Raw genomic sequence first — 23,190 nt, 5'->3', positions numbered from 1 at the left:
TAGGAGACGCTAGTGGACGTATTGCAGAAAGTTTGGTTGGGACCAGTATACCCCACTCAGAATCAAGAGGATTTCATATGCCTGAGCCATCCATATAGCCGATTATGATGTCTGGTAAGCATACTCTAGTAGATGATGACATGCACTTTGTGATGAGGGTAATGTTATTTGAAGATGAGTCATTTTTGGTTCATGATAACCCACAACATAGTGGTACAACTCCTCCTCTCCCTAACCTTCCCCTGGTACTATATCAAAACACTAATCAATTATTTTCTAAACTAATTAGGATTATAAAATTTCATCAAGTACATTCCATATATAATGCTGGTAGTTCTAATGGAGGAAGTAGTTCCAGCATGGTATTTAGTCAAGTTCAGTTAATCACTTTCAGCCAGTTTCCAGGGATTTATAATTCTTTATCCTAGAGAACCAATCATGGATGGAAATATGGTCGGGTCACTTACCCGATACCCAAAACTTTCGGGGTGAGGTTGTGACGATATTGCACAACATTGGTATCTGTGTGAGGTTGTTTGGAGGGCTCAACAGATTCCTGATGCCACCAAACTTATTGAGTTCCAAACCACTCTAAGAGATAAGTAATTTTGATGGTTTATTAGGTGGATTGATGAAAATCCTAATGCTACCATGGATATAGTTAAATGAGAATTTGTTCAAGAATTTAAGTTACCTTAGTTTAATTAGCAACGTCTTGCGAAATTGTTAGATATAAGACGAAGGGAGGGAGAATTGTCATGGCAGTGTATGCAGAGATTTAAAGATGCTATTAGTAAACTATCCTATCCCATTGATCCCCATCATAAGAGGTATTTATTTATTAAGGTTTTGTTACCAATGACTAGGATTCCAGTAGGTTTTAACCCTGTACAGAAATTACTTGCATACGAATTGAAAAAACAGAAAATAAACAATGGTGAGAGCATAAAACATAAAACATAAAACATAAAACATATATACATAGATATTTTCCCATGGATCCAAAAACTGGGACTACCAGATTGATTTTTCATTATATTCCTTTCAATGTAAAAATACATATATATACATGCTGAGGCATCCATAAAACCCAATCCATTAACCCTGGATTAGAACATAACCATAGTTCCTTGACCAGATCTACAAAAAACACCATGGGCAGAAAACCGTCATGCCCAAAACCATGTGCAAAAACCATGCACAAAACCATAGGTATTGTCACCCGCCTAATATAGGGTCCAAAAAAAAAATTCCCTGGGGCGCTGCCCTGGACCCAGTAGAGGGGAGCTACCTCCCCCCTCAAACCCCCCAACAGGGGGGTTTTCGCCCCCCTTGTGACCCCCCTGCTGCACCTGGCTCAAAAAACAAGGGAGACTAGTCGTGGAAAGAATATAACACACACCCAACATTCTCCTGCTTGTTGTTTCCTTTCCACATGAGAGCTTAGTCATTAGTCCAACCCTACAACACCCATTGTTTCTCTACACCAAGAGAACTTCTTAGTGCTCACAGAATTAGTCAATGCATTTGCATTATTCTTCAAAGTGTCCACCTTTTCCAGCAACACCTTTTTTTTCTCAACCATATCCCTTACAAAGTGATACTGAACATCAATGTGCTTTGTCTTTGAATGATAAACATGGTTCTTTGCCAATAAAATTGCACTTTGGATGTCATAGTCTATCGTTATAGCTCATTCTACTAACCCCATACTTGAACACAATCTCTGCAACCAAACTACTTCCTTTCTTGCATGAGTGGCTACCATGTATTCTGCCTCTGTAGTTGAAAGTGCCACTACATACTGTCTCTTGCTCATCTAACTGAATGCACCTCCAAATAGGTTAAACACATACCCACTTGTAGATATTCTCTGATATAGATATCCAGCCCATTCTGCATCAACAAAGACATGGATGTCCAATACTCTATCCAATCTTGGTCTTCCTTGGTAGCATAACCATAATCACTAGTGCCATGCAAATACCTGAAAACCCGCTTCACTACTATCCAATGCTCCTTCCCCGATTTTGACATAAACTTGCTCACTACTCCCACTGCATGTGCAACATCTGGTCTAGTACAAACCATTGCATACATCAGGCTACCGACTGCACTTTCATATGGAACACGAGACATGTCCTCTTCCTCTTCTTGTGTCTTGGGACACTGTTCAAAATATAACTTTACACCAACAAGAATAGGAACCTTCACTAGTTTACTATCCTTCATATTAAACCTTTGCAATATTTTCTCGACACACTTCCTTTGGTTTAACTAGAGCTTCCTTTTTGCCCAATCTCATTTAATTTCCATGCCCAAAATATAGTTTGCAGCACCAAGATCTTTCATGTCGAATTTGGAGGACAATTGGGTCTTCAATTCCTGGATAATTTATTTGTCATTTCTAGTCACCAGCATATCATCCACATACAAGACCAAATAAATAACATGGTCACCAATTAATTTAAAATACACACATGATCTTCTTTTATTTTGGTGAAGCATAGTCCCCATATATATGTATCAAATTTCTGATACCATATCCTTGGTGACTGTTTTAACCCATACATAGACTTTTTTAACCTACAAGCCAGTTCTTTCTTACCCTTCACTGCAAAGCCTTCAGGTTTCTTCATGTAGATCTCTTCTTCTAGATCCCCGTGAAGAATTTTGTCTTCACATCCATTTGTTCTACCTCAAAATCAAAAGCAACAGAAACAGATAAATGTAATCTAATAGAAGCTACATTCGCAACAGGAGAAAAAATATCACCAAAATTGATTGCCGACACCTGGGAATAACCTTTTGCTACCAATCGAGCTTTGTATTTCTCCACATTGCCTTATGCATTCATCTTCTTCTTAAACACCCATTTGCTACCAATGGGTTTCCTTCCAGCCAGCAACTCCACCATATCCTAAGCCTCATTTTTGTGCAAATATGCCATTTCATCAACCATAGCCTCTTTCTAGAGTTTTCCATCCTCTGAATATACTGCTTCCCTGATAGTTATGGGATCATCATCAGTAATAGATAAAGAAAAGTTTGAACAGAAAGAAGTTGGACTATACCTTTCTCGCTACCTTCTTTCTCAAACTAATCTTCTCACAGCTAGAGTTTGTGGCTCTTCATCTTCTGATTCTTCTTCTACTTTAGAGTCTAATATCTTCTCCTTTATCTCAAACTCTATCTTCTCAGGTTCCTTTGGCAGGACTTCATGTTTAATAACATATTTCACCTCTCTAAAAACCACATCATGGCTGTACACAACCTTCCTTGTTTTTGGGTTCCAAAGCTTATAACATTTTAAACCATCCTTATACCCAATAAAGATGCACCTTTCAGATTTAATATCCAACTTGGTTCCTTTCTCCTTTGGAACATGTACATATGCATCACATCCATATACCCTTAGATGTGAAAGAGAGGGTTTATTACCAGTCCATACCTCTTGTGGAGTCTTATCCTCCAACACTGATGAAGGTGATCTGTTGACCAGGTAATATGCAGTCTCCATTGCCTCTGCCCAGAATTCCTGTCCTAACCCATCATCACTAAGCATGCTTCTTGCCATTTCCATCAATGTCATGTTCATTCTTTCTGTGAATCCATTTTGCTGAGGTGTGTATGGAGTAGTATTCTGCCATGCTATACCACACTTCTTACAAAACTCTACAAATTCCTTCTTGGAAAACTCTCCACCATTATATGTCATTAACACCTTTATCTTCTTCTCTGTCTAGTTTTCCACAAGAGCCTTAAATTTTTTAAACCTGTCAAAGACTTCATATTTCTTCCTGAGGATATATATCCATGTATTCCTTGAAAATTCTTCTATAAATGATACATAGTACATAGACTTACCCAGTGATGGAACTGACACAGGTCCAAATACATCACTGTGCACACGCTCTAATATATATTTCACCTTCTTAGTGATGAGCCTCATCATTGGGTAATTATATGGGCATTAATTCACCTCATAGCTTAGTCAAACCAACTTTTCTCACAACTTATTACATGTTTTTTATTATATTTTGTTTTATGAGATGAGTTAGAGTTGGATATTATGCATAGTGGACTAATATGCATTGGATGCAGGATTGAAGGAGAAAATCAAGGAATTTTTGCAAATACTAAGGTTAAAAATTGAATGGGACAAGGGAGAGGGATTGTAGGAGGTAAATCCTCCTCATTTACTTATCCCCCATTCGAATATTCCTCCATCCATCACACCAACTTAGAGTGCAAGCAGCCAATCCATGAGCATTAGAAGGCAAATGAGCAAGTAAGAGACAAAAAGCTAGTTTATCTCGAGTTTGGGAGCTGAGCTTCCCTGATTTTAAGGAAGTCATTGGGGAATTCAGTTGTATAAGTAGAGAGGCCTAGAGCCTTATTAGGATTCAGATTTTTATTGTAAAAACTCTAAGCTATTTTCGAGCTCCCGACTTGTGAAAGTTCTATTGATGTAATTTGTTCTTTTGGTAATAAGAATGAGTTTTGTTTTGAGCCAGCACTGAGTTAACTCAGAGGGATGAAGCTCTTGGGTTAGGGCCTAACCCTAGCAGCCAAGGATCCTCTTTCTTGTATATGTATGTTTAGTATAGTTTCATAGCTTCATTGTTAATTTTCTTTTAGATGCATTTCCATTACAAGTAGTGTATATCAGATTGGTTGTTTATTAGTTTGCTTCCATTTGTGTCTTACTTCAGTAGTAGGTTAGCAGGGATAAAAGGAGCACCATAAGGTTTTCAGCAGGTGTCTCGGCCTCACCTCCTCCCTCTGGGATCATGACTTGAGGACAGGACCATTAAGCAGCCCCAAAAACACAGATTTCTAGTTCTTTTATGAGCTTTGGAGTTTACTGTCTTTAAATTAGTATTTGGCTAGTTTTGCAAGGTAGGATTCCATTGTCATCTTTTTCATCTTCATTTTTTCAGTAGATCTCATCCATGCTTTCATTCATTTCAAAAACTTTCCTCATGCATAATGTAGGCGGTTAGTTCATTAATTTTGCTTTTCTAGTTTATGAGAATGTTTCTTGTTTACATAGATTTTTGGAAGATATACATGTTTTATGTAGAACAAGTGCTTCAAGAGGAGACTAAGACTTCATAGCTAGCAGCCACCTTCCACTCCATCCACCTTAGCCATCCCTTGTTTTCACCATCACCTTCACTAGTTTTCATCATTTTTCATAGAAATTCTTCCAAGCACATTGAGCGAATCCAACCATGTCCTATATTTTTTGTTGACTTCTGAGTGATCCTAGACCTTATCCCACTCCATTCCACCCATCACATGCCTTTCCTAGGCCTTCCATCACCTCCAACACCTCACATTTTTCTCTCAGCTATATCTTATAGGTTTACAGGGAATCCTGTAGGTTTCTAGTACATCCTGTAGGTTTTCCTAAAATTTCCTTTTTTGAGGCCGAATTGAGGGAAAACCTCTAGGAAGTCACCAAAAACCTCCCAAGGGTGCCCCACACCATCCAACCATCCTCAAACCTCCTTAATTCACCTACCACATCAACAGAAGAAATTAATTTGCATACTTGATTTTGCATAAAAAGACAAAAAGGCAAAAACAGATTTAGTTCAATCTCTTTACTTGCACATTAGTGATGTTTGATGCTCCTTACTTCTAGAACTTAGATAGTAGCATTTGGTTCATGTTGATTTAGCATTCCTGTAAAGCATAGTTTGTTAGCAGTTAATTAGGAAATGGTGTGATTTAGCATTAAATGTCGACCTTCTCCATTATTGCAGTAGAGTAGCTCTCTCTCTTAGAGTAGATTTACCTTTCTTCCATCAAGAAATCAAGCTTCTTATGACTCCATAGAAGTCTGGCTTCATGCCCCAATGGCCTCTTTTCAGCTGAACAGTGACAACAGGTAGAACCATCACTTTTACTTGTGTATACAGCACTGTCACCTCCAATTTTGTACGAACCCCGGGTTGATAAAGTAAAGCTAGTAGCCCAGGAGTTGCAGCATCCTTGCTGCAATACTGGCGCTCATCACTTTTTGGCACCATTGCCGGGGAGGTGTCTGAGTAAAATGTGATTACTGCTTTCTTTTCTTCTATTTCTTGTCTTCAATATTCTGCCATTAGTTTATTTATGCAAAAGTAATCTAGTTGTTTCCTTTCTTCCATTTTTCATTTTCTTCTTTCCTTTCCATTTTGCAAGCAAGATTTCAATTCAACAAGTAGCTTTTTCACTCAATTAGCAATTTCAATTCTATAAAGTACTTTCCAAGTTTGAAAAAATACAAAACCAAACTAAAAACGATTCTTTTCATGCCTCGTAGGAAAAGGGACAACTTAGGGAAATTTTTGCCAAATACCCCGACTGCATCAAACAACCAACCTTCCCTCTTCTTCGGTGGTTGTGAACTGGAGGAACTCTTAGGTGAGTACCCTGGCATATTTGAAGAACCTATAGGGGAAGAAGAAGAAGAAGAAGAACCCATTCCTATTGAACCAATGGCTGAAAACAGAAATGACAGAGGGAATAGAGAGAGATTTGAGGGTGCCTTCCCCATTAGGGAAACCAATGGGGACACTAAGATGAAAAATATAAGCCACTCTGCCCTACCTCATTTCCATGGCCTGACCACAGAGGACCCTGCCACTTTCCTATTTGAGTTTCTTGTTATATGCCAAACTTATGATTATACAGATGATGAGAAGAAGTCAAATCTATTTCCATCTACCCTCAAGGATGTAGCATTGTGCTAGTTCATGGGTTTACCTGGGGATAACATCACAACTTGGGCTCAGATGTAGCAAGCCTTTAACAAAAAATATCGGGACTACTGTCAGTCAAAGGATACTAAAGAGGAAAATTTCAGGATGACCATAGGCATTGATGAATCCCTACAGGATTACGAAGAAAGATTCAAGTTCAGTTACAAAAGGGCCAAGTGCACACTTGACCTTGAGTCACTAAAGGTGGTCCTGCCTAGGGGAGTAAGGGAAGATCTTCTGGATACCCTACATTTGTTAGCAGGAGGATATATCTACCAATTACCCTATGAGGATATCAAGACTGTCTTTAGAAACCATTCTAGGGTAGCTAGGAAAAAGGGTAGGGGTAGTCAACCTATGGTCAGTACATCCTCTTCCAACTCATCCATCAAGGATGAAATTGGGAAAACGTTGGAAGATTTCAAAAGTGAGATGCTGCAAACCCTTGCCTTTCAAATGGACACTGCATATTTTTAGAATGTAGGAGGAAGCAGAGAGAGCCTTGGCCATTTTTTGTCCTAGATGGACTAGGAGGCATCCTAGAAATGAATGTCCATTGAATTCTATTGAAATTTACTCAGTTTGTGAAGAAAACCACTCCACAGACAAGTTCCCTTCTTTTCCTGGACTCAAAGTTGTATATCAAGGAGCTGAAGGGGTCACTGAGCAGCTCTGCTACATAAACCAAAGGAGACCTCATGGGCCTAGTGTTGGGTTGTGTTATATTCTTTCCACGTAGTTAACAGGGGATTTGAGGGGCACCCATAACCCCACTTTATGGGTCTGGGGCAGCACCCCAGAAAATTTTGGTTTTGGACCCTATGTTAGGTTGGGCGGACCCACCTATGGTTTTGTCCATGATTTACACATATGTTTTTTGGACGCGATGTTTTTGGGTCTATGGTATTGGATGCGATGGTTTTTGGTCCATGGTATTGGATGCGATGGTTTTCGGTCCATGGTATCGGATGCTTTGGCATGTATAAATATGTATTATAACATTGAAATGAACATAATGAAAAATCAAGATGGTAGTCTCGGTTTTGGGATCTAGGGGAAAATCTCTGTGTATATGTGTTTTATGTGTTATGCTCTTGCATTGTTTATTTTCTGTGTTTTAGAATTCGTATGCAGGTAATTTCTGTACGGGGTTAAAACCTACATTTGGTATCAGAGTGAATTTGGCTTCAAGGAGACGCCTTTGTTGCTGAGGGGTTTCGCTCGGGCCTGTGGTAGACCCTATTCAGTGGGAGATCTGTGGTGGGCTCCAATATTGCAGTAATAATGCTGCAACTCCTGGGACTCTCTTCTTTACTTTTATCAACCCAGTAGTTCGTAACAAACTTGGAAGCGACAGTGCTATATGCACAAGTACTAGCTCTTGCCGCAGGCTGTCACTTGATCAGCTGGCACAAGTTCGCTAGGAGCTTAAGCCAACTTCTATGAGCTCTTAGAAGAAGCTTTTAACTGTGATGGATGAAAGCTAACTCTAAGGAGGCTAATATATTTGCAGAAAGAAACTAAAAGCTGAAAGGAAATGCAAACCCTAGCAAACCCTAGTTTTACCGACTAACCCTACTGGTGCAAGAAAAGAGATGAAAGCTGCTGAAATGGATGCCATTGACTCTTGGAAAGGTAAAATGTAGGTGTCTAAGCTACTTCTGAAGTAAAATCTAGAAAAAAACATCTTTTTGTATTTTTGAGTAATTTTGCAGAATTATTATGCATGTGCTTTAACTGTTTTTTACTGTGCAGAGGTTGATTGGCGAAAGGAAATGGAGCAGGCACTTGCAGGAGGTTTGGGAATGTGAGAAGAGGGCCTAAGGGGTCCCTAGCACCATTCCAAAGAGTTTCACAATGATCAGATCTCGAGAAACTGCCTACGTGATGTTCTATAGGAAGTCTGCAGGGGTTCTACAGGATGTTCTACAAGAAGAGCCGAGAGAGGATTTTTGAGGGTTGATGGAGGAAAACCGATGGGAAAGTGGAAATGGAGGTTGGATGAGGCTGTGAAAAGGTCTAGGACTTGGTAAATGAGGCTAGGGGGTGATGAATACGGTTGGATTTGTTCAAGGATGGAGGGACCAACGTTGCACAAAAATGAAGAAATTAGGTCAAACTAGCAGAGTGTGGTGAATGAAGGGAAGGAATCTAGAATCTGGGGTTAGAGCAGGTGGTGTGAGGAAGGAAGGATAGGTAGGGATGGATTACAGGTGATCTGCACACTATTGCTCCAGACTAATCAAAGAAAGACTAAAAACATCAGAGATCTATCTACTTTAACCTATTATGACCTAAAAACCAGAAATTATGGTGGACAGAAGTTTATTGGTAGAAAATCATGTAAGACAACTATGAAAACCGAGCAAGAACAGATCTAAGCATGTCATCACAACTGGTATCAACTTCCCTAACTAAAAATCTAACACTTGCGATTGCATGGAAAGGCAAAACAGTGTTTTTGTGGCAGCAAGTATGCCTTGGTCTCAGCTCATGGTCCCAAGGAGGGAGAGATGAGATCAAGGATTGCTTGGTGGCCTTTTTGCAGGTATTTTCCTTTACCAAACTATCAAAACAACCTGAAGCATGAAAAGCTATTTCAATCATCAAAAGCAACCTAAGTAACAAAGCAATATGTTAATCTAAGTAGCAGAAATTATTCTAGGAATGCAGCAAAAACATATAAAAGTACACAAAAGGAGGTACTGGCACTTGGGTTGGGCCCAACCCCAAGAGCTATAGCCTCCTAAAAGAAGCTCAGAGCTGATGCAAAGTGAAACTGATCTCCATTACTCAAAAAATAACCATGTCACAAAAAGGTTTACAGCAAAAGCTCGAAAATGAGCTGAAAGGCAGAGCAACACTAAAGTGCGAAAATACAATTGTTCAAGAGATAAACTACGAAGGCTAGAAGCCTTCCTACTTATCACCACGAGGACTTCCAACAACCCTCCTTAACTTAAGGGGTTTGGCTGCTCAAAACTGTAGGTAATCAGCCACTTCACAAAATCTGCTCGACTACCCTTGGGGATCATCTTCGGTGGGCTGCTGAACTCCGAGATGATGGTGGAGAACTCCAGGAAGGGGCCATTTAGTGCAGGAGACACCCTTCCTACAAATCCTCAGCCTTGTTCCCTCGTATTTGGCTGTCAACTGGCTCATAAATGCTTGACCTTGGTCCAAAAGATGTCAAAAAATCTGCAATTAAGCACGTATTAGACTTCATGGTCAAGTGACTAACCTCATTCATTCAATTAACATAAATATACTCAAAAGCATGCATAAAATATGAAGAATGGTGGATTAATCGAGAATAATAGGCAAAATGAGCCCAACAAGTTACCCATTTTTGGGGCTCATCATCACCCCCATGCTAAATGTGTTGCTCATCCTCTGAGCAACTAATCCAGCTCATCGTCTTTGATTTCTTTCACTACCTCTCTCACATCCCAGGCTTCCAAAGTGATGTCTTCTTCTCGGTCATGGAACCCTGCTTTTCTCTCTACTTCCTCCCATTGCCTGTGCTCTTCTTCTTCTTTGACCCCTTCTAGCAGTCCTAAAAGCAATGGAGGACTAAACTTTAGGCCGATCCAGTTGGCCTGCATATTTTGCATTGACTGTTTATAGAGTGGTACTCTTGCCAAGGCCTCCTTCATCCTTGTTGGGGAGTGTTATTCTCTGATTTTCAAACTGTGGGACAGTGTGTTCCATCTCCTTGTGCAAGCATGAATGCAGTTATCCCCCAACAGTCTTTCCATGTCCTCAAAGTGAGCAATCGCCTGAGCTTGTCTTTCAATGTAATCTGGGTGAACCTGGGGGTTTTTGGAAAGTTGCTCATGGGCATACACTAAAGCTAAGGGATCTTCTAAGAATGCTCTGATCATGAGTGGCTCCCGTAGCTCCCTGCCCATAACATTCTGAATTTCTGCTGCCCTCTTTTCCTCATGGTTTAACCAAGAGGCCATGGCCATGAGTTGCACATCTCCAAATGCAGCATTGGGGTCCCATAGATTCATTTTTGGAAGGGCCAAGTTGTGTAAATAGAATTTTGATAACTTGGCCTTATCTTCTGCTGAGCTGTTGTCACACAAAGCCATGAATTGATGGTAATTCTGAAATGGAATGGTGCCCCTTTGGGCCAAGGTGTTAATTTGGAATTGCAACCATTGATCTTTAAGATATAAGGCATATGACTTAGCAGGTTGCCTACATTGTAAGGCTTCTACTGCCCAGCTGGCCATGCAGGCCAGTTGGGCCTCTTTCTCTTGCACCTGTTGCTTTAGGGACTGTATTTCCTCTACTGCCTGTGACTCCTTTTCCTGTAGTAGTTTTGTTAGTGCCTCAACCTTAGCCTGCAGCTTGTCCCCTTTCTACTATTCATCAGATGCTTCCTTGTCTGTCGGAGGCCCTTCTTGCTGCTGTTGTTCTCCCAAAATGGAGGGCCTATCTTCCTTATGACTTCCCTGTAGCTGCAACTATTTTCTTAGCAGCTCATTCTCCTCCTATAGCTGGGCTCTTTTGCAGCTTTCTACATGCCTGACCATGGCCAGTTCTCCTCTTAACTCTTTTAACTTCTCCTCCATGTGGCCTATGTCCTCAATTCCCTTAGATTTGGCAATTTTCATCCATGTGTGTGTTCTGATCCTCTCTTGTTCTAATGCAAGGAAGAGTGGCACAACAAATTTCTGTGGGATGATTTTCCCACCCTCTAACAGGTTGTAGTATGAGCCCAAGCTAGGCTGAGGGCTTGGTTCTAGTATCTCCTCGGTCTTTCCCTCTCCCTGTGATGATTTGGCTGTCTTTTCCTCCAATTTCTCAGTCTCTTTTAACTTAGCCAGAGTTTCCTGTAGAGACGTCTCGGCTTCCTGTAGAGTTGTCTTTGAGTCCATCATCCTAATTCTCTCTCTTCAGATGGAGGTTTTTGGGCTTCCTTGTTCATAGGTGATAGACACCTTTGAAGGAGATTTTTCTTTTGGTTTAGTTGTTGTGTCCTGAATGACAATTGGCTCTTTTGACTGTGGCTGGGGTCTGCCCACTTTTATCTGTGTGCTCCTCCTTGCTTTAAAGTACATGGAGGTTTGCCTCTTTCTCTTCCCTTTTTGTTTTGGAGGTGTGCTTAAGGCAGCAAGCACAGCTGCTACCTCCCTTGCCAATATCTCAGGTGATTTCTCCTCTTGCTGTTCTTTTTCCCTGCTTCCTGTAGAAATCCCTGTGTCAACTGTTTCTGTTTGTGTTGCTGAGATTTCAGGGTGTGTCTTTTCCTTTTGTTTCTGTGTGCCTGCTTTGGCTGTGGCAGCCTTCATTTGGGCTTTTTCGGCCTTCTTTGTTCTACTCTGCATCCTCTTTTCCTGTGGTGTTTTTGCTGTTGTTTCTTCCCCTGTTTTAGGCTCAACAATTTGGCCCATTTCCCCTTTTTCTTTCTGTTCTTTTTGTGCTTGAATGTCCTGTGTTCCTTCACCATTGGTTTTGTCACCTTCTTCAGTGTGTTCTCCCCCCTCACTACTGGATGAGGTGATGTCTTCGGCCAAAATTCTGATATTGTCATCCCTGGACATGTTTCGGAAGATCTCCCAAGATATGGGGACAGTGTAGGTGTGCAAAGCATCTTCCACCAATAGTTTGATGAGCCCATGATGGGCCAACTGATCTGGGATCCCTTCATTTAATTTTGTACCACATTCAATTAGTGACTGAAGAAGAAAATAGGGGATGCTCAGTTTCTTGTCTGGAGGCAAGTCAATCCCATGCCTTAGTTCACACAGCAACCTGAAATGATATCCATAGATGATGCTAAACCTCCCTTCACATGTGATGTACTTCATAATTTGGAAACTGACTTCACTCCAGAGAGGAGGCAAGCTGGTTCTTCTAACCCCGTTTTTGTCTTCTACAGGATGCTCCGTGGGCAAAAAGAATGACTTCTCAGTGATTTGGCCCAATGATCTCTCTTCTTTGCTCCAAGGGAGCCCCAATGGTAGCCCAGTAACTGCATTGATGAGCTCAAGGGTGAGTTCCAAGGTCAAACCCCTAAAACTAACCATGGCATGAGTTTTTGACTGTGGTCTTAGGGACATTAAAAACTCCTCAGTTATCTCCTCATCATGACCCTGAATTTTGTCAAAGAAGGATATCCAATTTGCTCGAGTGAAAAGGTCCACCACCTCAGGATGCTCGTGCAGTTTGCTAGAGTCTAATGGTTCTTTCCTTATGAATCCTCCTGGCATGGTGAGAGTGCTCTTTTCATGCTTTAATCAGAAAAGAAAATGCCTTTTATGGTTTCCCTTGAACCCAAGAAGGAATTTCTCGAGTGTCCAATATCAACTAGCAACAATTCTTTGGTTTTAAGACTGCTATCACCCAGAACTCGACTGTCTACTTATGAAAAGACGAATTTGGTTTTTACAGACAGAGCACAAGGATCAAGTTTTCTTCTCAACACACAGACAGATATGCAAATTCAAAAAAAAAATTTACACACACAGGTTGGCCCCCACGGCTGCATATATCTTCCCTACAGGAGAATTCAAAAAGGAAACGTGGAGGAGAATTTTGATGCAGAAAACTGGGAAACTCAGTGCAATACGCAGGCAAACATTTTACTTCCAATACACAGGCAGATTTTTCTGATTTTCCAATCTGATGCCATTCAATTCACCACCTTGCACAAACACATCATGCATAGAGGAGTTTTTCGAGCCTACCTCATTTGGAGCTCCAAATTCAACGAAAAATCCCAGGTTCTCCTGCTCCGGAAAGTTGTGCAGGTTTTCTTGTAGAACCCTTCCTGTAGAAGGCCCCCGGTTCCTGTAGAATGTCACTGTGCTGCTGAGTGAGCCCGATACGCGGGAGATTTTTGAAAACAAGTAGGAAAACCAGTGGAGGATGACTGGTTAATATTTTTTGGAAGCGGAGGACGCATACTCTAGTCGAGGACATTGCAAGTGCAAGATGAACAGAAGGTGGTGTAAGTTTCAGTCGGGCATCTTTTAACTGCAGCGTGATTCGTGGTGAGGGGATGAGGTGGCTGGACCGGACCATTGATCCGACGTCACAGCCATAATTTCTCTACGTGTTTCTAACCACCATCACCTCCTTTCTGCCATTATCCACCGCCACCACTACCAGTCCTGACGATTTCTCCCGGAATGGACACTCCACACGTGCTGGCTGCACATTTCGTTGGCAATTTTGAATGTAATGGGGCTCGTTTGGATCCCGCGAGGATATGTAACTGGCCGAGGGTGGCCAGTTGACTGGCCACCGATTCCACTCAATCTGAACCATTCCCATAGGCATGCAGCTTTTAAAATATAATTTATGCAATTGACGAATGAGTTTAGGCACTTACCTATGTGGTCACAGTTGCGTTATGCAGACTTCAGGTTTTGGAACCACTCCTTCATTTGTTGTTGCTTCATGCACGGGTTTTGGAACCCATTCCTTCATTCGCTGATGCTGCATGCACAGGTTTTGCTTAGCTTCAGCTGCTGCTGATATTTTCACGTTCAAGGAGAGCCCTTTGCATGTCTCCTTTGTCGTTTTTGGTTGTCCCTGTCTCCAGAGTATGTCTTCCAGAGGGATCAGCTGCTATAGGATTCCTGTAGGATGTCTTGTAGCTGCTTCTCCTCCTAGAATGCAATGCTAGAATGAGCAGGGCTATACTGTTGAGGAGGGGTTCGGCTGATGAGGCGTCCAGATGGAGATTGACAGGTATGGTGAGCGAGACACTACTGCTTGATTTGTCACTAGAAGTTCTTGCTGGCAGTATGAAGAAAACAGGTTTTTTTTTTGTGTGACTGTGCAGGAACAAATAACAGGATGAGTGCAACGGAGGTGTAAAGAGATGAAAAAGGGTGACATATGGTGATGGACGGAAACAGGGGTGTTGGCAGGTCTCATAGGCAGATTCCCAACCTTCGGATTCTCTTCTGAGATCAATTTTGCTTGTCTGTGGGTTCTACAGGATCTTCCTGTAGAAGACACAAAACTTCCTGTAGAAGGTGAAATCTTGGCCCGAATGAGATCAAATCTTAGGAAAGGGGAGTGGTCATGGAGGAATTGTTTGTGAGGGATGCTTGTAGCCTGGTGCCGACCTCTATCCTTGTTTTGTGCGATCCTCCTAACCTGCAATGTCCTTCCTGCAACCTAAAAATTGTTCAACAGAAGTCAGGTTTATTTTTTTGCCTTTTTTTTTTTTTTTTTAGAGAGAGATAGCTGGGGTGCCTCTAGGAGGTTCTCACCCTCATTGTCTGCCCTAGGCGCCTCTAAGGAGTTTTCACCCAAGGATCTTTTTATTCTTTTTCTGTTTTTTCCTTCTTCTTTTTTCTTTTTTTTTTTGGGTGCTCAGAATGTGGATGGGGTGCAGGCAAGGACCTACTCCACTACCAGCACTGATTTATCCAGAGTTTCAATGAACTCCTGCTTAGAAAGGGGCTTCCTCTATATCTTCAAACGATGCCCATTGACGAGCATGGGGATGGCTTCTTCATCAATGGTCCTAATAAAGACTGAACCATTGTCATTACATTTCTCCACTGTATATGGTCCCAGCCATCTTGTCCTCAGCTTCCCTTTGAAATCCTTGTATCTGGAATCATATAACAGTGCCCAATCTCCTGGCTGAAATTGCTTCTCTTTAAGGTGTCGGTCATGCCATATTTTTCTTTGAAATTGGACTACCTCTGAGTGGAGGAGGGCCTGCATTCTTTGTTCATTCAGTCCATTCAGCTGAAGTAGTCTTTCCTGTTGCGCATGGATGAGATCGAGGTCTAGCTGAGCTACCAATCTCAATGTGTTGTATTCAAATTCTATGGATAGCAAAGCCTTCTTCCCGTAGACCAGCTCATAAGGTGTGAAACCTATTGTAGTTTTCCAAGTAGTGTTGTACGCCCAGGTGGCCTCAACCAAGCGATCTGCCCAATCCTTTCTACTGCTGCTCACCTCTTTAGTCAAGATCTCCTCCAACGCCCTGTTAGTGACTTCCACCTGCCCATTTGCTTGCGTATGATAAGGGGTGGAAGTTTTGTGCTTAGTCTTATGATGAGCAAGCAGGTCTTCAATCAGGTTAGAGGTAAACTGGCTTCCTTAATCTGTGACTAATTCTCTTGGGTAGCCAAATTTATAGAAGATATTTTCCCTCAAAAACTCAACCACTTTTTCTTTTGTTTCTACCTTGATTACCTTTGTTTCTGCCCACTTTGTCAGGTAGTCTGTGCACACAATGATGTAATACTTTTGTCTTGAAGGAGGGTTGATTGGACCCACAAAGTCCATGCCCCACTTCTCAAATGGCTCGAAAGTTACCTGAGGTTGGAGAGGAATTTCATCCCTTGGATTCGGTTTCCCCATCCCTTGACATCAGTCACATTAGCTGATGTATATTCTGACATCTTGATGAAGAGTGGGCCAATAGTAGCCTACCTGTAGAAGTTTGAAAGCGGTTCTTTTTGCTGAAAAGTGGCCTCCACAGGGTCCATCGTGACAGGTCAGTAGGATGTCAAAAACTTCCTCCTCCCTGACAAAATGCCTCAAAATCTGATTTGGGCCAAGTTTGAACAGGTTGCCCCCAATCCAAGTGAATGGGGCACTTTTCCTCACGATCTTGCTCTTCTCTTTTGAGGATAGGTGTGGCAGGAATTGTGTTGAAACCAAGTAATTTGCTATATCAGCAAACCATGGCAAGAGTACTGAAATAGCAAACAGGTGTTCATATGGCAGTTGATCATCCACCACCCCTTCTTCTCTTGCAGGCAAATCTAGTCTATATAGAAAATCAGCAACAACATTTTCCTTACCTGGCTTGTCAACAATAGTCAAATCAAATTGGTGCAATAAAAGTAACCATCTAATGATACGAGCATTTACATCAGGTTTATTCATCAAATACCTAATTGCAGCATAATTGGTGTGTACGAATGTCTGATAACCAGTGATGTGGTGTCTGAACTTGTTTAGGGAATGGACTATAGCTAAGAGCTCTTTCTTGGTTATAGTATAGTTTAATTCTGCCTTGGATAGGTTTTTACTGACAAAATATATGGCATATGGTAGCTTCTCTTCAACTTGTCCTAAGGCTGCTCCTATGGCTTTGTTCGAGGCATCTGTGTGAATGTGGAAAGGTAGGGTCTAGTTTGGACCTCTCAAGACTGGGGCAGTTACCAGCTTATCCTTCAACACATCCAGAGCCTCTTGACAATTGTCAGTCCACATAAACTGAACATCTTTCCCCAAAAAACCAAACAATGGAGAGGCTAGCTTAAGGAAATATTTAATGAACCTTCTATAATATCCCGCTAAGCCTAAAAAACTCTGAACATCCCTTACCTTTTCAGGAGGTGGAATCCTTTGGATGATAGTAATCTTGTTGGAATCCACCTGTAAGCCTTGCTAAGAAATTGTATGACCTAGCACGGTCCCTTCAGTCATCAGGAACTCAAATTTTTTAGGACTGAGGGATAGGTTCATTTCAACACACTTGGTTAAAACTTTTCCCAGGTTAGTCAATGCTTCTTGGAAATTGGACCCATAAGGAGTAAAGTCATCCATGTAGATTTCCATCGAATCATGAACCAGCTCAGCAAATATGCTCAGTACTACTCTCTGGAAAGTGGCAAGAGTGTTGCATAACCCAAAGGGAAGGACCTCGTAGGCAAAGGTACCCCATGGACAAGTGAAAGTGGTCTTATCTTGGTCTTCCGGGCTGATTTGGATCTGATTATACCAGCTGAACCCATCTAGGAAAGAAAAGAACTTCTTCCCTGCCAGCCCATCTAACACTTGATCTATGAAAGGCAAAGGGAAATTGTCCTTCTTGGTGGCTTTGTTAAGTTCTTGATAATCAACACAGATTCTCCACTTCCCATTTTTCTTGGGCACAAGCACCAGAGGAGAAACCCACTCGTTGTCAGAGATGGGGTAGATGAATCCTACATCCAATTACTTCTGCAATTCTTCTTTGACAATGTCTTTAAGAGCTGGATTCATTCTCCTCTGAGGTTGCTTGAATGGTTTACAATCCTCTTTGATGTAAATGTGATGGGTACAGACTGACAGGTGGACTCCTTTCATCTCCTTATAGCTCCAAGCAAAAGCATCCAAATGGCGGTTCAACAAGCTACACAGCTCCTTCTCTTGAGAGGGAGATAGGGACGAGTTGATCTTCAAGGTTCTTTCAGGGCCAAATTCCACATTCTTAACTCGGGAAGAGGTCGAATCAGCCACATAGAGATCCCCTAAAGCACTGGCTTGGGTGTCTCCTACTAACTCTTCTAATGGCAGCACACTGGGAGGTGGATTTTGGATTAAATTCTCAATAAGGTCATCCTCGGTTTGAGGACCCCCCTGGTGGCCTCCACGATGCACACAGGTGCTGAGTAGACTTCATCCTCACCTTCCTCCTCCAACCAGAGAGGTAAGTCATGTTCAAGCAAAGGTTGGGCAAGAGGATATAGGACTAGCTGTTTGGACATTGGCCCATTATTAATGGTCATGCTCCTAGATCGACAATTGATGTAAGCATCTGCAGTAGCTAACTAAGGCCTTCCCAAAATGAGGGGTTATCCAGTGAGTTTTGCCTTTGCCTGAAGGACCAAAAAGTCTGCAGGGTACTCCCAAGAATCAACAGAGACCAGGACATCTTCCATAATCTCTTCGGGAGTCACGATGGAGCGGTCTGCTAATTGCAGTACGGTCGAGGTCTTTCTCAGGGAACCCTAAAGGTTAAGTTTGAGCATAGTATCCCTGGTAATCACATTAATGGTAGCCCCTAGATCAATCAGGGTGTGGGGGATTATGGTGCCATTGATGTGGAAATCCACTACAGGACTCCCAGGGTCCAAATATTTTGGACAGATTAGTTGTCCCAACATTAGGTCGAACAGTTGTCCTATGACATTGATAGTTGGGGCATCTCTCTTGCGCCTGCCTGGGTGCCTGAAACACTTCTCTTTGATCAGTCTGTTATAGATTGGTACATCTTTGATGGCCTGGAGAAGTGGTATTTTTACACACAGCTGTTTAAGTTCTCCGAGAAGTTCAGTCTCTTCTAGGTTTGGTTCCGTGTTTCCAGTTAGTCTCTTAGGAAAGGGTGGAATGGCTTTGGGTTCACTTTCCTGTTCCTCTGCTTCATCCTCCTTAGGAGGAGGTTGGCTATCTAGGAGGACCTTCACAGACCGTAAGTTGATCTCCTAAATCTCCACCATGTAGGTAGGGCATGTTGTCTCTCCAGTATATACCTACTGGGCCTGTCTGTTATTGGGGTTCGGGTTCGGTTGAGCAGGCATCTGGGGTTGTCTTGGAGGAGCAGGAGGTAATGGTTGTGGTTGAGTAGGTGGTGGAGGCAAAATGGCAGGAGGAGAGTTGTATTGGGGCCTCCACCCCTGTTGTGGTGCATTCCACTGAGGTTGTGGCTGAACATGAGAATGAAACGAATGAGCAGCAGGTTGAGTATGGTATTGAGGTGGATATGACCAAGGAGGGGGTGCGGACCAGGAAGGATGAGTGGGGGGACCCCAAGAAGGTATGTGAGTGGATTGGTTGGGGTTGTAATATGTTTGGGATGTCCCTTGCATCCCCTGCTGGTAAGGTCTGGATCCATGTGGCCTCCTTTGGTTGAGGAAGTAGAGTGGTTCAGTGGCTCCTTCAGCCCCTTGGTACACAGCTTTAAGTCCGGGTAAGGTTGGGCACTAGTTTGTAGGGTGGTCTTCCTCACAAACGAAACATACCTCTACTGAGTGCAATGGACACTCATTCTTAGGATGCTTCCTTGTGCATCTGGGACAAAAGATGGCCAAAGCCCTCTCAGCTTCTTCTTTCTTTTGTTGGATTCAGAAAGTATCCAGTTGCATGGCAATGGTCTGTCTCGCCTCACTTTTAAGGTCTTCCATCTAATTTGTAAACTCATGTTTGGAGAAAGTGGCACTAGCTGAAAGTGGATTCCCCCTACCTATTTTCCGGGCTGCCCCAGAATGGTTTCTAAACATAGTCTTTATGTCCTCATAAGGTAGTTGGTAGATGTCTCCTCCAGCTAGCAAATGGAGGGTATCTAGAAGGTCTTTAGGGACTCCTCGGAGCAGAACCATCTTCAGAGATTTGGGATCAAGTGTGCACCTGGCCCTTTTATAACTGAGTTGGAAGCTTTCTTCATAGTCTTCCAAAGTTTCATCACTTCCCATGGTCATTCGAAATATTTCTCCCTTCGTTTCCTTTGACCTACAGTAGTCCCGGTATTTGTTGTTAAAGGCTTGCTGCATTTGAGCCCAAATTGTGATATTGTTTCCAGGTAACCCCATGAACCAGCGTAGTGCTGCATCCTTGAGGGTAGAGGGAAAGAGTTTCAACTTTTGCTCATCTTCTGCATAGTCGTAAGTTTGACAAAGGATAAAAAACTCAAACAAGAAGGTATCAAGGTCTTCAGTGGTCAATCCATGGAAGTGAGGTAAGGCTGAGGGACTTATGTTTTTCATTTTTGTGTCCCCATTTGTTTCTCAGATGGGAAAGGCACCTTCTATTCTCTCCTCATTCTTTATACCATTCCTATGTTCAGCCATGGTCTTAAGAGGAACGTTTTCTTGCTTTTCTTCTGTTATAGGATCTTCGTATATCTCTAGAGGTTCACCTATGGGTTATTCTGTATCACTGCCACTGAAAAAGAGAGAAGGGTGACTCAGTGATGTGGTGGGGGTGTTGGGTAAGAATTTTCCTGTATGGTATCTGTTCCTACGAGGCATGAAAATGAAATATTTTTTGTTGATTTTTGCTTTTTCGGCTTGTACCTGCAAAACTGAAATGGATTGACTGCAACTAACTAAAATCTATCTTGCTAGAATGAAAATGCAGAATTGAAATGAAAGCAAGAAAGGACTAATATATGTTGCTGAAAAGAAATTGCAGAAAGGAAATGCTAAGCTACGCTTGCAAAATTGAAATTGTTGAATTGAAATGCTAATTTACACTTGTAGAATTGAAATTGCAGAATGGAAATGCTAATCTATGCTTGCAGAATTGAAATGCTAGTCTAGGAAAGCAGGAAATGTCTAATCTACTTTTGCGGAAATGAATTTACAGAATGGAAATGAAACAACTACTCTACGCTTGCTGAAATAAACTACTGAGCATAAGGTTGTAGTAGAAAAAAGAAGAAAAGCAACAATCACAAATACTCTGATGCTTCCCCAGCAACGATGCCAAAAATATGGTGGGCTCCAGTATTGCAGCAATAATGTTGCAACTCCTGGGATTCCCTTCTTTACTTTTATCAACTCGGTAGTTCGTAACAAACTTGGAAGCGACAGTGCTATATGCACAAGTACTAGCTCTTGCCATAGGCTGTCACTTGATCAGCTGGCACAAGTCCGCTAGGAGCTTAATCCAACTTCTGTGAGCTCTTAAAAGAAGCTTTTAACTGTGATGGATGAAAGCTAACTCTAAGGAGGCTAATCTATTTGCAGAAAGAAACTAAAAGCTGAAAGGAAATGCAAATCCTAGCAAACCCTAGTTTTACCGACTAACCCTATTGGTACAAGAAAAGAGATGAAAGCTGCTGAAATGGATGCCATTGACTCTTGGAAAGGTAAAATGCAGGTATCTAAGCTACTTCTGAAGTAAAATCTGGAAAAAAAACATCTTTTTGTATTTTTGAGTAATTTTGTAGAATTATTATGCATGTGCTTTAACTGTTTTTACTGTGCAGAGGTTGATTGGCGAAAGGAAATGGAGCGGGCACTTGCAGGAGGTTTGAGAAGGTGAGAAGAGGGCCTAGGGGTCCCTATCACCCTTCCAAAGAGTTTCACAGCGATCAGATCTCGAAAAACTGCCCACGTGATCTTCTACAGGAAGTCTGCAGGGGTTCTACAAGATGTTCTACAGGAAGAGCCGAGAGAGGATTTTTGAGGGTTGATGGATGAAAACCGGTGGGAAGGTGGAAACGGAGGTGGGATGAGGCTATGAAGAGGTCTAGGACCTTGTAAATGAGACTAGGGGGTAATGAAAATGGTTGGATTTGTTCAAGGATGGAGGGACCAACGTTGCGCAAAAATGAAGAAATTAGGTCAAACTAGCAGAGTGTGGTGAATGAAGGGAAGGAATCCAGAATCTAGGGTTGGAGCAGGTGGTCTGAGGAAGGAAGGATAGGCAGGGATGGATTATAGGTGATCTGCACACTATTTCTCCAGACTAATCAAAGAAAGACTAAAAACATCAGAGATCTATCTACTTTAACCTATTCTGACCTAAAAACCAGAAATTATGGTGGACAGAAGTTTATTGGCAAAACAACATGTACGACAACTATGAAAACCGAGCAAGAATAGATCTAAGCATGTCATTACAACTAGTATCAACTTCCCTAACTAAAAATCTAACACTTGCGATTGCATAGAAAGGAAAAACATTGTTTTTGTGGCAGCAAGTATGCCTTGGTCTCAGCTCATGGTCCCAAGGAGGGAGAGATGAGATCAAGGATTGCTTGGTGGCCTTTTTGCAGGTCTTTTCCTTTACCAAACTATCAAAACAACCTGAAGCATGAAAAGCTATTTCAATCATCAAAAGAAACCTAAGTAAAAAAGCAATATGTTAATCTAAGTAGCAGAAATTATTCTAGGAATGCAACAAAAACATGTAAAAGTACACAAAGGAGGTACTGACACTTGGGTTGGGCCCAACCCCAAGAGCTACAACCTCCTAAAAGAAGCTCAGAGCTGATGCAAATTGAAACTGATCTTCAATACTCAAAAAATAACCATGTCACAAAATGGTTTACAACAAAAGCTCCAAAATGAGCTGAAAGGTAGAGCAACACTAAAGTGCGAAAATACAACTGTTCAAGAGCTAAACTACGAAGGCTGGAAACCTTCCTACTTATCACCATGAGGACCTCCAACAACCCTTCTTAACTTAAGGGGCTTGGCTGCTCAAAACTGCAGGTAATCAACCACTTCACAAAAGTTGCTCGGCTGCCCTTGGGGATCATCTTCGGTGGGCTGCTGAACTCCGAGCTGATGGTGGAGAACTCGAGGAAGGGGCCATTTAGTGTAGGAGACACCCTTCCTACAAATCCTCAGCCTTGTTCCCTCGTATTTGGCTATCAACTGGCTCATAAATGCTTGACCTCGGTCCAAAAGATGTCCAAAAATTTGCAATTAAGCACGTATCAGACTTCATGGTCAAGTGACTAACCTCATTCATTCAATTAACATAAATATACTCAAAAGCATGCATAAACTAGGAAGAATGGTGGATTGATTGAGAATAATAGGCAAAATGAGCCCAACAAGTTACCAATTTTTGGGGCTCATCAATCTGCGAAATCGATTCTAGTGGTGAAAGAAGATGGCGAGTAGTGGAAAGATAGAGATCGAGAAATTTAATGGTCAGAGTTTTGAGTTGTGGAAACTCAAGATGGAGAATTTGTTGGTGGATAGAGATCAGTGGATCGCAG

This window comes from Pinus tabuliformis, chromosome 6 (genome assembly GCF_031772625.1).
Source record: "Pinus tabuliformis cultivar Carrire ecotype Pingquan chromosome 6, CPIR1, whole genome shotgun sequence".
Classification (NCBI taxonomy): Eukaryota; Viridiplantae; Streptophyta; class Pinopsida; order Pinales; family Pinaceae; genus Pinus; species Pinus tabuliformis.
Note: the sequence above shows the minus strand (reverse complement) of the source record.